The sequence below is a fragment of the Malurus melanocephalus genome, unplaced genomic scaffold (genome assembly GCF_030028575.1).
Source record: "Malurus melanocephalus ecotype Western Australia unplaced genomic scaffold, MMel_1.1 scaffold_0, whole genome shotgun sequence".
In the NCBI taxonomy this organism is placed as follows: domain Eukaryota; kingdom Metazoa; phylum Chordata; class Aves; order Passeriformes; family Maluridae; genus Malurus; species Malurus melanocephalus.
In genome coordinates, this window is record NW_026623232.1 from 3,397,411 (window position 1) to 3,414,161 (window position 16,751).

The following is a 16,751-nucleotide window of genomic DNA, read 5'->3' on the forward strand; positions in this document are numbered from 1 at the left end:
GAGATACTTTGCCCATCTTACCCTCCGACCTGTTCTGAGTAATTTGCTGCTGCCTGCTGAATCACCAGTATAAATTTCTTTTTTATGTCTGTAACCCTAATTTTTTCCATCTAGCTCTTTATTTGATTTAACTTGTTGAACCGTTATTGAATTTGTACTATGTAAACATCTATCTGTGGGAGTCAAATCTGACAGAAGAGAAATCAATTAGGGTAGGAAAAAACTCCATGCTTGAGAAGTCTTGAAGGACACTCAACTATATTTAATATCCATTGTGGGCAGGGAAGCTTCTATAAGGTGACTGTTCCCTGACACTGAAAGTGTATTTACCATTAAATCATAATTGGAATATGAGATTGTGTTTTATTATCCAGGACTGTTAAAATGTAGAAAGGTTTTATTTCTACCGCAGGTCAGAAAGGTGTAATAGTAGGTCACACATTTTTGTACACTTATATCTTGAAAAGAGTAGATAACAAGTAAATTTTAAATACTTTTCTTCCAAATACTATGTTGAAGCCAAACAGTATTATCCTGGGTTCATCTGTATTCACAAAAGGGCTGTATGTTTACTTGAAGATTTGAATTTGCATGGCATATATCCTGTGCAGCCTTATAGATGAAATATTTCCATTTTAGAATTCAACTTTTGTAACCTTTGGCAACATGTAGTATCAATGGCTCTTTGTTGCTTAAAAAAAGTGAAACTGTAAGCTATCCACAAGGATATGCAGGGCATTGCTATAGCAACACAGCCTCCCTTCCAGCACTAAGAGAAAAGTCATGAATAAAAGATGGGGTTCTAAAGACAACAAAATAGAAAAGGTTGTTTCAACCCTTCTAATACCTGACATTTGCAGTTATTTTGTTAAATGCAAACAAAAAAAATGTTAGGAAAGGACATGCCTTTGTTGAAAGTATGCATTTATATATTGGGAATGTCACCAAGTAGATACACACTTTTTGCATTTATCAGCTTAGAGAAAGGAGTAGAAATCATGAAGCTGACAGTATGCAATTTCTTAAAATTTACATAAAAAAATAAACATCCTAAATATCTATCTGACTTGAAAACAAGTGTTTGCTTTCTATCTGAATTAGCATAACGAATATATAATGTTGGAAAAACACCACCATTTTCTGGTCTGTACTTGAGGTTTTTAAAAAATGGAAATGGAAATTGTACTTCAGAAAAGGAAAGATTCCCAGCCTCAACAAATTTGTATTTTCCCTTAGCTGAATAGAGATTATAATGAACGTAAAGCTCAATCTCATTTTCCTCTGTGCCTAACTCCACTTTCTGGCCCTTAGTATTTTTCATGGAAATTGTTGAAGAATTAACTGTGAGGCATCAGAACAGCTGTATGGTTTGAAAGGGTCTTTTTAGAAATGCATGTTATTTGTTACTGGATTTCAATTCACATTAAATCCAAAAAGGACAAGAAGACATTTCCTAGCTATGGTTTTGTTTATTAAAAGATTCTTATAAAAATATCTTTTCTTTAGAAAAAGAATATATTACTCCAAGGYGCTTTATTTGTAAAGTAGAGGAACATTTATATATGATAATTTTGTTTTATTTACTCTTTGGAATAACTGCAGTGTGTATCTGCCCCTGGATTTATTCTGTTTGAAATGCTATCATAATGAGAGATGACTGTTGCTTATGCWGGCAAATTTTCACTGAGTAACTGTGAATGTGGTGGGGGAAGCAATGTCATTCCATARTGTCAAAACCCCCACATCTCTCAGTCTCATGTCTTCACTTCAAAACTGGGAAATTCACTGCCTTCAGTGCATAACTTTAGTTTGCTTTGAGGGTACAATTTGCTTATAATTACATCTTTCCASTGAACAATACAAGTATGAAGAAAGATATGGAATAATATTGCTCCTCACCACTATAAAATCCAACTAATTGTTTTTTGTTTTGTTTTTTTTTCCCACCCATTCCAGTCCAGCCACTTTTCTGTGCTTTGATGTAGAGTAAGCAGACGAAATATCATCCCAGAGAGTCCTGAAAAATGCTTTARGTAATTTTATTGCCATTAAATATGGCACTAACGGTCATTGGTCCTTGCAAAAAAACAACAAAAAAAAAAAAAGCTTTTGCAGGGAGTTGGTGAGGTAAGTCCCCCTTTGCATCCATGCTGCTGCAGAGCTGCTGGTTGTTTCCATTCTTCAAATCCTCTTTGTTCTGCCTGGTGGTTCTGTGGTGTGTCACATGTTGCACTGAAAGCCTTGGCAAGACTTGAGGCTCTTTCACAGCCCTATACACAGGAGAAAAACTCTGTTCTCTATGTCCCTACAGAATTCTGATTTCGTGCAAGAGACTTGCTTAACACAAACTGGAATGGAMAAAGGATATAGCTGCATTTAATAAATCTGAAGATATTCAGCCAATAAATTTGTTTCCGTTTGGACACCTCAACACATTTTCTTTAATCACAAAACTTGTAAAAGGTGTGTTTTTCCAAAGAAATATCTCACCATCTATCACAGATAACCTTCACCTACATTATTGAAGTTTTTTGAAATGGAAAGAGGTGCCTCCCATCTAACTCTCTTTGGCAGTTCCGTAATGGGACAGTATTACCTTGGGAGATGAGGGAAAGGCAAAATATCACTGACAGGACTGGGGGRTGGGAATAAAAATCTGCAGTGTTAGCATACTGTTGTTCTGATCAACAAACCTGTGCACTGCCAATGTCACAAATAGTTACCAACTTGATTCCARCATGTGGCTAACAACCAATCACGGCATTTACAGTTTAAGTTATGACTTCGATGTTTGTGAAGGTTACGAATCTCTTCACAAAARATTGGGCCCATTTTTCTATTCTTATGGATGCATTGGATGGCTTGATTTATTAGTAAGTGTCAACAATGAAGGGATTCCCAGTAGAATTCATGCTTATTTTTGTTGTTAATTAAAACACTTTTGAAAAAGAAATCTCTTACAGGAATTTCATTCAATCTTGTAAAAGAATGCTAAAAATCAGATAAACTGAGAATTGTAGGGTTCTTCTGCTYACACCCTCTAAAAAGAATACATTGTAGTGTGTTTCTTGATTAATAAATTTGTGGGTTTTAGGCTAAGAGAAGCATTTTTGCCTAAATGTAGATAAATGCAGAGTTTCTCAAGCTCATGTACYTCTGGGATGCTGAACTTGTCACAAGCTAAGGTAGGTTTTTGGGGTTTTTTTTGCAAGAATCTCATGGAGAAGTAATTGGCAGAGTATGATGGAAAGGGCTTCATGCATGCCTTGTTAGGACTGTGTTAAAAGAACCCCCTCTTCTCATCAATAGATTTTAATAGAATTGAAGATTAAACAATTAAATTGCAGAAAGTGGAATAAACACCTGTTAGATTATGTGAAGATATGTATATTCAGCAACAAAAACTTCCATCTTAATGTTTTATAGACAGAAAAAATCTCTTCAGAGCTTCACAGCTACACGTCCCATTGATTACACTGTGAGTTAATTAGAGGCAAGAGTAATATGGAGGAGGATTGTCCTTGAAAACCTCATGATGTTGGCAAGAAAAGATGTGCAAATGATTGATTGATACCTGGATAACTTATTCAGCTTTTGTCTCAGCTGGAATTTGGGTCTGTATTTGCATGAAGTTCTCTGTGGACTATGTTTTCAAGCTGTTTCTCAATTTCACTGATGTTAACATGGCTTAATATTCATCACAGCCCAWCTTTTTATAAATTAATTCCAAGAAACCACAAAGTTCAGTGATGAAATTGTAAAATAGGGTTTGTAAGACAAATGTCCTCTCTCATGGCTCCATGTTCTCCTGGTTGCTGTRTGGGAAGTACCCGTGTTCTGGATGAATGGTTCAGCATGTCAGAGATGGGAAGCATCATTTGGAGAAAAGACAACCAGTTTTATTTTGTTTTTGTAACAATATACTATTGAGCAAAAATAAATAAAACCAGAGAAGAATGAAGATAACACAGTAAGATATCTATTGTTTTCTATGAACTGCAAACAGATATGAAGATCCCTAAGCCATTAAGTTTCCTATTATTGTTTTGAGATGACTCTATGAYGAGATTTTACCTGGGTACTGAGGCATCAGAAAAAAGGGCCTTTGTGCCCTAGGTATACTATTATGAAAGAAATGTGTGTAAATTAGCTGAAGTTGGCTTAGACAGAGGCCATGTTCCAGGTACTACTGCTATTTGAACACAAAGAAATAAATTAAGACAGGCCAAAAGGAGGAGGAAAAGTCACGTTGACAAAAGAAGGCACATGGATGTGGAGGAAGAGAAAAAAGAATCTAGAAATGTCAGGAAAAAATTAACAGAGAAAGGTGTAGAGAAATGCAGAAAAAAAAAAGTGTTAATTTTGAAAAGAGTAAAGATAATTTTTTTTTGTTTTCTTTTAATTACATGTAGTTGAATTTATTTTCAATGTCKTGTGCATAGATTTGTAGATGCTTGTCTGTATCTTAGACTGACTAAATTTGATTACTCTACATTCTTGCATGAGGTGGTTTTGTACAATATTTTGTTGTATTTTAAGTGTATTTGAAAGAAAAATATTGCTTTTCTAGTGTGAAGTGGATAGAAGAGGGCTTTGGTTGCAATCCATGTAATTACAGGATGGAAAATTCCTCTTGGCAGTGGTGCTGACATTCTTTAGCTCCTATCATTTAAATTTCAGGCAGTCCTGGAAATTGTTGCTAGTTTCATACTCACTTAAGGAAGTAAGAGCCCCAAATGTAGCYTTTAGTCACCTTTATTCATCCTTGAGTTCTGTTCAAAATTTGCTTCATGGCACAGTGGTTATATACATGTTTATTTATATGAACCTCTTTTTCCATACACTGAYTGTTTTTCACTGTGCTGGGCTGGCCTTAGTGAATTTATCTCTGGGTTAAGCAACCAAAGCTTCATTTTSTTCTTATTTTAGGAGAGCTCACTGAGCTGGGAAAACATCCCAAAACCACTCTGGATAACAAAAGACATTCACAAAAAATTATCAAATAAAATTTGTATCCCTGAACCAATTTCATTGTGATGGGGGTGAGCCTGGTTAACTGGAGAGGTCCCGGATGACTGAAAGATGGGCAATGGGATGCTCATCTACAAGAAGAGCTGGAAAAAGGAGCTGGGGAACCATGGGACTGTCAGTGCCTGACCTCAGTGCCAGGGAAGGTTATGGAACAGATTACCCTGAGTGCATCTCATGGCATGTACAGGACAAGCAGAGGATCAGGCCCAGTCAGCATGACCTCCTTTTATGGAGAAAAGAATACTTCTCTTCCTGAATTAGCAATGGGTTAAAAAACAGGGGAAAAAAGAAAATAGGATGGATAATTGCTTTCCCAAAAGCTTTTGTAGATGAATGGATGAAGCTGTATGCCACTCAATGTATTTTAATTGATCTAGCAAAGGGTACAAATAATGAGACAATTTTTGGCTGATATGGAATTATTCAAGATAGCCAAATCTTGCTGTAAAGAGTTGTGTAAGGAATTAGTGTTGAGTGGTTGGGTGAGAAAAGACTAAATTAATGCTAAGTAATCCTCCTGAGGGAAAAACAGTTTTAATAATGAAGCTCACAGTGGTGGACTATAAATTAGCAAAGATCTCGAAACTCTTCTGATTAATTCCTTTAAGACATCAGCCTAGTTCTCAGCAACCATCAAAAGAAAAACAAAATACTAGGAAGCACTGGGAAAAGAATAGCAATTAAAAAAAAAAAAGCATCAGAAAGCTTGATTATGTGTCTGTTAATGGGATGGAAACACAGTGAATGGTTTGTGGAATTGCAGAGRCAAATAGACCTAGAAAGGACAGAGAAAAAAGCAGAGAGGAAGGTGAGAGATACGGGATAACTTCTGTGAGACACATGGCTGTGTACCAGTACTCTTCAGCTTGGAAAAGAGACAACAAAATGTAGGTGTGAGGAAGGAATTGCAAATTATGAATGACATAAAGAAACTGAATAGGGAATGATTACTCACYGTGGGGGACCCAAGGAAACTATTAGGCAGCAGGTTTTAAACAAACAAAAGAAAACCCTTTCCCACATAACAATGTTGAGATTCATTTTCRTTGGATGCCAAAATTACAAACAAGTTAAWAAAAARATTWWAAAAAATTATAAAGGTAAGACTATGAAGAGCTATTAAACATGAGATGGATGATTTGAAACAGAAGTAGCWGGCAACTACTGTTCTACTTTCCCTCTTTCATATGTTCTTTTCTTTCTTAACATCAGCTGCAGGCCACTAGCTGAGAAAAATCTTCTGGTTTTTAGTTTGATCTAGCATGTCTGTTTTTATGTAAAGCAGCCTAGAAAATATGGTTTATTCAACACTAAATATGTAAGCTCTGATTCTGCTATCCTTTATCCCAGTCTATTGTCAATATAAAACCTAACYTGGTTTCATTTGGGCAGCATGATTAAATGCCATATAACTGAGCACTTCTGAATCAATAATATTTCAGTGATAGTCCAACAAAAACCTTCTGTTAAATGAGACTTTTTAGACATTTATCACATATGTGATAGCATACAAATATTTTAAATATGCTAAGAAAAAGGAATATTTATAGAATTTACAACTTGGAACTCAGCAAATATTGCTTGGGTTAAGTACAAATGGGAGATATATCTCCACAATCTAGCAAGGGATACTAATTTATTTTCTCTACAGTCTTGCTTTAGTGAAACAAAATTAGGAAGGAAAGGATGGTTAAATATTCTCATATTTATAAAATAGTTCCAGAAGAACAGTAATCCAGGTGTTTTTTGTCCTTTATTACTGTATGAGTGTGAAGATTTTTATTTATTTCAAGGGCTGCTCCCACTAAATGTGTGAATTCTGTGGGAAGAGAAAACAATGTTCTGATTGGAGAYATAAAGCCAATGTGACAATGATTCTTTCTCTCGCAAGGCCCAACATGAACAAAACTGCAACTTTGGAATTGGCACATGGAAGGTCTACAAAATGTTAGCAGCGTTTTCCCKGAGAGAGAGGGAAAAACCCTGAGGGTTTTTGTCTGAGAAGAGAAGATGAGATTCTCCTGACTACAAAGCTGAGTTACAAAAGATGCTGCTTGAATTTGGTCTGYTGGTTGAGAATATTGTGGGGGAAAAATATCCAAACCCTTATRTATTTGAGGAAGAATAAAGCCATTTGAGCTCATGCCATGGGAGAAATGAGAGTAAATGGAAAGGCTGTCTGTTAAAGTTGCTATCAACAACTGAAATACTGAGTTGAACTGTCAAGAACCAAGCATTCTTCTAGTGATTTCAAATTTATAAACTGTTGTATTTATAAACAGGTACTATTTCAAATTTATAAACTGTTGTATTGATAAACGGGTACTATTTATGCATATATGTATAAACAGGTACTGTTGTATTATCTGGAATATTCACTTCTGAAAGCTGAAGGATGACAGAGCTCATTTGAATGGGTGTCCTGCCACTCAGACAGCTTTCTCATGGAGATGGGATTTGTACTGACCTTTTCTTTTACAGGATAAGAGGTCTGCCAACATTAGACAGGGCAGCAGCTTCATGTGAGGATCGGGTTCATCTGGACAGGTTCCAGCTGTGAGAGGAGCATGTCTGCTGTGTCAGGTAGGACTGGCTGGAAATACCTTGTGGAGGTGGATATTGGTGCTGTTGGATAAATTGCACAATGGCAATGGGCTGAATGTTCCTGTCAGGTTGTAAGCCTGTGGAGTAAAAGAAGCAGTCTTGAGTACTGTATAAACATCCTGACCTTTGAGACTTGGACAGACTCTGAGAACATTTTCTCTCTGAGCAGGGTTCAGGTGTCATTGCGTGTTCTTATGTGTTCACATTTAGGCGTTTTGAGGAATTTGCATCAAAAATTGAGGTGTAAATTGAATGCAGGTATCAGTGAGGATTAGATTTCAAAATTACTGTCTTGAACTTTCACATTTTTCTCGTCCGCTCTGGCTTGTCTGATGCATCGTGGTCACTACCAATTGCTTTCTGATTATGTCTGATGTATGTTTGCAGCTGGTGGAATCAAGTAGTTATTTGCAGAAACGTGCTGAACTCACTTATTGAACYCCTGGAATGACAGTTCAATGAAACCAGAATAAAAATGGGATCTGCATTTATGCTGGAGTTGGAGTACTCAAAAAGGAAAAATTCCTCATGTGCAGTCTAGGTGAGACAGTATCAGTGTAGGTTTTTTTTTATTTTTTTCTGTGAGCAAGTGGAGAGAAAGTATTGGGTGAAAAGAAAGAGCCGGATTCACTTCCTGCTGCTACTCTGCAATTTTGAATAAAACATCCAAAACCCACAGGCTTTGTTTCTTCATACTGTTAAAATGCAGGTAGCAMAACTTGGCCATACTTGAAAATGATTTTGTGTTTGAAGTTGCTAATAACATTTGGAATTTATTTTAACAAAGAAATTAATGTGAGGGGAAGAAAATACTTCTTCAAAACATTTGAGAATAGTAAAACAGAAACTTGTCTTCATGGTGACTTTTCCCTGCCAGTTTGCTCTGGGCTTCAGAAATGAGGATTTTTTTGGTTTGTACAGTCACAGAAATTCTGGCCAGCTGAAGTGAGTCTGATAATAAGTAAGGAATAAACAATCGCTCCTCACCTACCGAGGAACAAATTACTGAAAAAAATTGTCAATTCCTTTAACAATATTCAGATAATAATTTTTAAAAATATTTGCTCTCTTTCTCTTAGCAATATGGTTTCTACTGTCAGAATTAAGATTTTTCAAGTTTCAAGCAAAGTTGATAGAATTTTTTTCTAAAGTATCCATCCAAAATGAATTGAACAATGTACATTAAACAATGCATTTGTTCTTTCTGTGTTTAGTTGTGAAACTTCAGCAATTTTAAATAAATGTAGGATCTAGTACTGCTTGCATGCAATTATACTGGTGATAATAACTGKAGGAAGGATCAGAAGAGCAGGCATAGTTATTTTCATTTTGTAGGATTAAAACAGTGGAGATACRGTGCAAAATATTCTTCATGTTAATTCTAATTATGTTTTCCTGTACTTTTTCGTGTATGGGACACATTTTAACATGCATTATCCTCTATTAATTGAATGGCATTTCTACAGGGCAGTAGAGCAATAACAGTGTTGGAGAATCTGACAGGTAATGGAGCTTTTTTTTTTTTACCCCCAGTACTCTCTGGCAAGGTCACTGTCTGAATGGATTTTCTACTTACAGCCTTTTGTGTTGCACAAGTAAGAAATTTTGTGATGCAGTTGTCAGATGTTATTAAAGAGTTCAATTAGGTTTTCTAAATTTGAGCACAGGTTTTCTGTTCTTCCTTCTGCATCTGCATTTTTGATAGTCTYCAGATTTGTTCCCTGATTTGAAAATTTGCTTTCTGATCTATCCCCTGTCTGATCACGTGTGGTACTGTGGTGTTTTCCTGAAGCTGTTGTTGTTTGTGATGAATAGGAACTATTGGAATAATCTGCAGTGATGCTAATTCAAATTCACTTGTAGTGCTGCTGCCTAGATACACAGTAATTGTTAYGGGAGCTTCCATTCTGATAAGGACAAATATTCATGATGGAGACATCACTGATTTTTAACTCATTTGCTCTTTAACTCCGAACAACACTGTTTTTTTCCTAATGAACAGAAGCAAAAGAACAGGCATATAAATAGAGGTTTTGAGGAAGTATATGGATGACTTTAATAACCCTGAAATACTGTGACAAATCAAACATATGTGATGTGTAGTGTTCGAATCTCATGTGCTACAATGTCCTTACAGTCCGAGTGTCTTGATACCACAGTGCCAGCATTTCACCACTGCAACCCTCCCTGTCCATCCCCGCTATTAAGGCACTGCTGTACAAGAGGGGTTTTCCCCGAAGATAAAATTCAGSTTGAGTGCTGCTGTTGGTTTCAGGTGGTAATGCACCCTGTTAGGATGCACAGAACTGCACCAAGCTGGAGAGCTGTAGACTGCCATTAGATTTAAAATAGTTTTGTTTCTGCATTATCAGTAATTGATTACAGACCAGTTGACCACGTGGTGGATGAGGAAAAGGCTGTGCATGTTGTCTTGATTACAGAAGGTAATTGATTTATTCCAGAGTGGTTTGCCTTTTCATTTAAAAAAAGAGCAAAATAAAACAATCACTTAGGGATTTTGGCTTGCTTGCATGTATGGGTGTGTATAAACATATAGTTGTCAATTGCAAATGCAGATGTTTGTGGACAAGGGTTTTTGCAGTAATTTTTAAGATCAGATTAAAAAACATTGTTTTAAGAGGTCATTTGGAGTTGGGATATCCAATAGAGAGAGTGGTAGAAAGAGAACTTGTAGAAAGAAACACTGAATCATTGGCAGTAATTTTGAAGGCACCACTTTTAACAGCAAAGGTTAAGTGGTGCAATCTATATTTTCTGGCATTTTAAAATCAAAATAGGTTATCTTTCTAAAAGTCTATGAGTGCATAAAATAATTGTCTCTGTGTCATATGTTCTGTTGGTCTCCGAGTCAATGCAGAATTTTCTTTAGCTGAAGAGCTACAGGCTCTACTTTCAGAGTACTCACCTCTGAGTTTTATCTCTGGTGCTGCTGCTAAGCCCTGAGTGGTCGGGGTGCTCATGAGACACATAACAGTCAAGTCCTAGAAAGTCAGAGGGCTGTTTTTTTGGATTAATAACACCATGTTTATTTAACGGTATTGAAATGTGATACAGGTTATTTGTTTGGCTTTTGTATTTCATGGGCATTTGATATGTTTTATCTCATTTAACYCCTCAGTTTCGATCTTCTTGCTTTACTTGGCAACTGTTAATTTGAGCCAAACTGAGAAAATGCTGGAGGCCTTCTTTTGTAATGGCAGTTTGCTAATCTGACTTCTTTGTCCRCAGAGAAGTCAGGGAATTGGCTCTCAGAATAGCTGCTCTTTGTTCTATCTATAGTATTCTTAAACACCCTTTAAAAATGGTGATTGCTAATTACCATAATCAAGTACAGAGAATATATAAGAGAGAAAAGGAATGTAAGAGAAAATAAAACTGCATTCCAGAAAAACTGTATCATAGAGAAGAATGAGAAACTAGGAAAAACTGGYTTTCTATTCATCTTCTAGGAGAGAATTTTATAACCTTCTACATGCTTTTGCTCCTACTTCTTATCCAGGAAATGGATAATTAAAGTYTGGATGAAGAGCAATTAGATTCAAACTAAATGTATATTTATTTAGAGAATATATATATTTTAGAGGTTTTATTAATTCCAGTTACAAATTAATTTAACAATTGCTTATGGAGTACTGGAATATGCCTCAGGTTTACTGGCTACCACTTCTTCATATTAGTATTTAAATAATTTATTAACAACAGAACTTAGTGAGCAATAAGCAACAGCTTGGCTGTTCTTACATCAGCAGTTTTGGGCYGACTTCTTGTTTTTCTAACTCATATGGACTGCTATTGTCTACTGGCATTCTGCTTTTAGGAACTAATTAAAAAGTATATAATACTCTCCCTAAACAGCACTATCTCTTGGCAAAGAAAGCCTTTATGAGTTGTATATCTGAAGCATCAAACACATGYTTTTCAGTTTTAAAGCTAGGCATTTATTTCCTATTTTATCCATATCCACTCCATTGTTGCCAGTAACTACCATTGACAAGTTATGCCTTTTAAAATGCTGACAGCTCATTGCAAAAGCCTTCAATACACATTAAGAAAATGTTGAGAAGCTATTGCTTTTGGTTTCCCAAAAACTGCAGAACCAGTGACTTCACAGGCATCACTTTATCATCTGGGTAGGATAGTAGATTGAGCTGCTGACTTGCAAAAGATTGTAGCTGGAGTAGCTGCAGAATCTTAGTCAAATGGATACATTGCATTTTCCCAAATTATTCTCAGGTTTCACTGGATTCTGTGCTGTCTGCATGGTCAGTTGGGATCCACCTAKGAATTGTTCACCTAGGAAAGTGGTGGAACTGTTCACCAAGGCACTTTGCATCATTTACCATCAGTCCTGGCTAACCTGGGAGGTATCAGACAGCTGGAGGTCAGCCAGTTTGTATTAAGTTGGATACCAGAAGGGCTGGAAGGAGGATATAGGTCTGTCAGTGCCTGATCTCGGTGCCAGGGAAGGTTATGGAACAGATTACCCTGAGTGCATCTCATGGCATGTACAGGCCCAGCCAGCATGACCWCCTTTTATGACCAGTTGACCACCTGGTGGATGAGGAAAAGGCTGTGCATGTTGTCTGGCTGGACTCYGGCAAAGCCTTTGGTGCTGTGTTCCACAACATTCTCCTTGGAGAASCTTGGATAGGTGTGCTCTGCACTGGGTAAAAAACCTGTCTGGAGGGTCCAGCCCAGAGAGTGGCAGTGACTGGAGCTACATCCAGCGGGCAGCCTGTCACCAGTGGGGMTCCCCAGGGCTCACTGTTGGGGCCAGTCCTGTTTAATACTCTTACTGAGGATCTGGACAAGGGGATCAAGTGCACCCTCAGCAAGGTCACGGACAACACCAAGTTGGGTGGGAGTGTTGATCTGCTGGAAGGTAGGAAGGCAGAGGGATCTGGACAGGCTGGATCCATGGCCTGAGGCCAATTGCATTAGCTTCCATAAGCTGAARTGCTGAATCCTGCACTTGGGTCACAACAAACCCAGGCAGGGCTACAGACTGGGGGAAAAGTGGCTGGAAAGCTGCCCAGCGRAAAAGGACCTGGGGGTGCTGGTGGACAGTGGCGGGGCATGATCCATTGAGTGCCCAGGTGGTCAAACAGGCTGATGGAATCCTGCATGTGTGGCCAGCAAGGCTAGGAAAGTGATTGTCCCCCTGTACTGGTCACTGGTGAGGCCACACCTCCAATCCTGTGTTCAGTTCTGGGCCCCTTATTGCCAGGAAACCAGTGATGCAACTTGTCTAGAGAAGGGCAGTGGAGCTGGTCAAGTGTCTAGAGAGTATGTTCTGTGAGGAGCAGCTGAGGGAGCTGGGATTGATAATCCTGGAGAAAAGGAGGCTCAGGGTGGGGTTTACTCCATACAGCTGCATGAAAGGAGGTTGTAGCCAGGTGGAGCTCAGTGTCCTACCAGGTAATAAGCTACAGGATGAGGTAAAATGGCTTAATGGGAGCTTTAAGTTGGATATTAAAAAAAGAAATTTTCCATTGAAAGGGTTGTCCAGCACTGGAAGAGGCTGCCCAGGGAAGTGGTGGAATCACCAAGTGTTCAAAAACACGTATAGATGTAGCATGTGAGTACATGGTTTCAGTGGTAAATAGCATTGCTGGGTTAATAGATTCGTGTTCTATAATGATGAGACTTTTATTCCCACCTGCTTCCTSCCTTCTTTTTGCCTCATGTAGATGCTCTGTTACCAAGCTCCCTTTCTGTTTTCCAGTTCTACCCTTGATCCCCCTCATCCGATTTTAGGATCTACATTGCACTGACATTTCTTTCTGTCACTACATCTCCTCTTTTGATAMATTTAGTGAGCAAGTATTCCATCTTTATACTATTCCATCTTTATCCCCTGGACTTGTTATTTCCTCTCAGCCTTTGATTTGCCCAGTTCCTGTCCTCTTCTGACTGTTTCCCACCTCTAAATGCTCTGGGAAGTATTCCCTTAAAAAGTTGTCCAATTCAGCATTCTTACAATTTTTATAGTGGTTCTGCAAGGACTATGTCTATTCTCTTTATCTCTACATATCTATCTTTCAGAATATGCATTTAATAACCTTTTAGGAAAGTCCTCACAAGCATGTCTCTCTATTCCAGTCTTGACTTATTTTGTCCTAATTGAAATCTTTGACTTCCTTGTATAACCTCCAAGAGGCCTGTGAACTCATGTTTGGTTCAGAGACAGTACTAACCTTTGATTCTGATTCAGTCTACAATTTAATTTTCTGAGTCTGAATCCTGCTAGACTTGTTAGTGAGGCACATAACRTGGGTTTGCTATGTGGATTATTTTTCCCATTCAGGCTCTCTTGCTGATTCTTGCTGCAATATTTCAAATCTTTCCTTTCCTTTCATGTAGCAGAAGTTGGCATTATCTCATGACTGTTACAATGGCATACTTTTTGTCTTTTGTTGTAGTTCTTTTCCTCTGACAATTCTTCGTACTGCTGCAAAGTTCKTCCTTCCTGTGTTTCTATTACCTTTAATTTCCTTGCTTTGCCAAGTCTGTCTCCTCCTTGCTTCACTAAACCTAAGCTGTTGATTAATTCTTGAGGCTTTTCACAACTCTTTGCAGCACCAAGACTGAGGGTGAACACCAACCTCCAGTTGGCTCTGGAGCAATTCCTGTGTATCTAGGCAGCAGCACTACAAATCAATGGGAATTAGCATCACTACATATTATTCCAGTACTTCCTATTCATCACAAACTACAATAGCTTCAGGAAAACATTGCATTACCACATGTAACTAGATGGGAAATATATCAGAAAGGATGTTTTCAAATCGAGAAACAGATTTGAAGACTATCAAAAATACAGATGCAGAAGGAAGGCCAGAAAATAYGGGATCAAATTGAGAAAATCTATTTGAAGCCCACCCGTCTCCATCTACTTGTTGAAGTCCCAGGCAGACACATTTGTTTTTTTCCCTGTAGTATTCCTATACCTATCCCTAAGCTGGGAAGTGGGAATATCCCTATAAACATAACCAATCTACTCCATTATCCTCCAAATCCCTGCTTAATGTTCTTCTTAACTAAGACTAATACATGAGAGCACGTGCTCAGTCTCTAGAGATCAAGCGGAGCAATGCCAGTTGTTTTATTTCCACCATTGATGCCTGCATTAATTTCCTCTGTACTTTGCAAAATAAGTCATCTGAGGCAGGGGTAAGTAKCATAAACAAAGTGTTACAGCAATGCAGTTGATAATTAATGATTTCAGAAGGCTGGCACTTGTAGGAGATTTTGGAATGGTGGTCTACACTTTGTGAATGTTACAGAATATGTGCCTCTGGCTGAAGAATAAAGTGTTATGGGATTTASTTTACATTTCCTTAATTCTATGAAGGTTTATTTTATTTTACAGAAACATTTATTGTTTCTCAATTAAGTTATTTGTATAATAATASCATGTGTGGCTAGCACAGGATGATAAATATTGAATATGTGGAAGTGATTCGTATTTCATGAACTCTGATCCTGACCTTCTCACAATTACCAGAACAAATTACATTAATTACACCAAATTACATGACAGGTGGAGGAAGTTGTCATTAGTATCCATTACATGCAGCAAGATAGAAAGAAACTCCCTGTTTTTCTGTGGTAATTGACTGTAAGCATGACCACTCTTACATAACAGCAATACACACTCAGAGGTGATGCTTTGTTTGTGTAGTTTTCATGCAAGAAGAGCTTACTTATTTCAGAATAAAGAGGCTCTTCCTGAGTGATAAAATCAATGGAGCCTGGATTCCTATGGATTAGGGTCTACTGTGCTCACTCTTGCAGCCCCTTTTCCACCTTCCTCTAAGTTCTCTCTGTTCTAAACCAAGCAGTAATGTGGCTGCCATACKTGGACCTCCTGTCAGTGTTTGTGCCAGCTACACTGGCAGCTGCAGAGGCTGTCTGTGCTCCTCTGGAACAGGCATGCATTCCTGTCTTTTAGACTTTATGCCTAAATGCTGGTCTTCAGGAAACCTGTAGGAGCRCAATCATTTATAAGTTTCAAATTTGCATTAATAGTGATAGTGTGTGTGTGAAATTARATGAGAAGGAGATACTGTGGTTAGAGAAGCCACATTTCCTTAGGCAAAGAAACAGCCAAAAAATATTTTGTGCAATGGTCAACATCCAAAAATGTGCACCTGAGAATGATCTAGAAAGGTCAGACAGTATCATCCATGTGACAGACTGCTGTAGCATGGCATTATGCTCCACTGGGAGCTCCACAGGCACTCCCACATTGTAGATATTCCACTTGCTTTTCCTTTTGAGTCATAGTGCAATGTTTCTGAGGTGAATGACTCTGATAAGAAAGGGACATATTCTAATATTGTTGCATTTTTACCCCAGCCAGCAACTGAGTACCCTGCAGCTGCTGTCTCACTCCATGCCCTTCCTCTCTGGGATGGATAGGAGAATCCTAAGAAGGTAAAACCTGTGGGGTGAGATAAGAGCAGTTTACTAACAGAAATAAAGTAAAATACACTAATAATAATAATAATAATAATAATAGTAATAATAATAATAATAATAATAATAATAATAATAATAATAGTAATAATGAGAAGAAGAAGGAGGAGGATTAGGGTCATAAAAAAAAGAGAGAGGGTAATAACAACCAAGAACAACTCAAGAATTGCTCTCCATCTACTGACAGATGTACAGCCTGCCCTCAAGCAGTGTTCAGCCTCCTCTGTCCAGTTCCCCCCAAGTTTATACATTGGGAATGACATTATATGTTATMGAACATCCCTTTGGTCAGTTTGGTCAGCTGTCCTGGCTGTGTTCCCTCCTAGATTTTTGTGTACCTCCTCACTGGCAGAGCATGACACACTGGAAGTCCTTGACTTGGGGCAAGCACCAAGTAGCAACATCTAAAACATCAGTGTGTTACCAAAATTATTCTCATACAAAATCCAAAACACAGCAGTGTACCAGCTACTAGGAAGAAAGTTAACTCTATCCCAGTCAAACCAAGGACAGATATGTACAAGTTTTCTTCATGCCTAACATAGTTGAATTGTTTACTAAGCACAATGGAAATTCATATTTTACCAGAAATTATTTTTTCTTCTTTTTTTTTT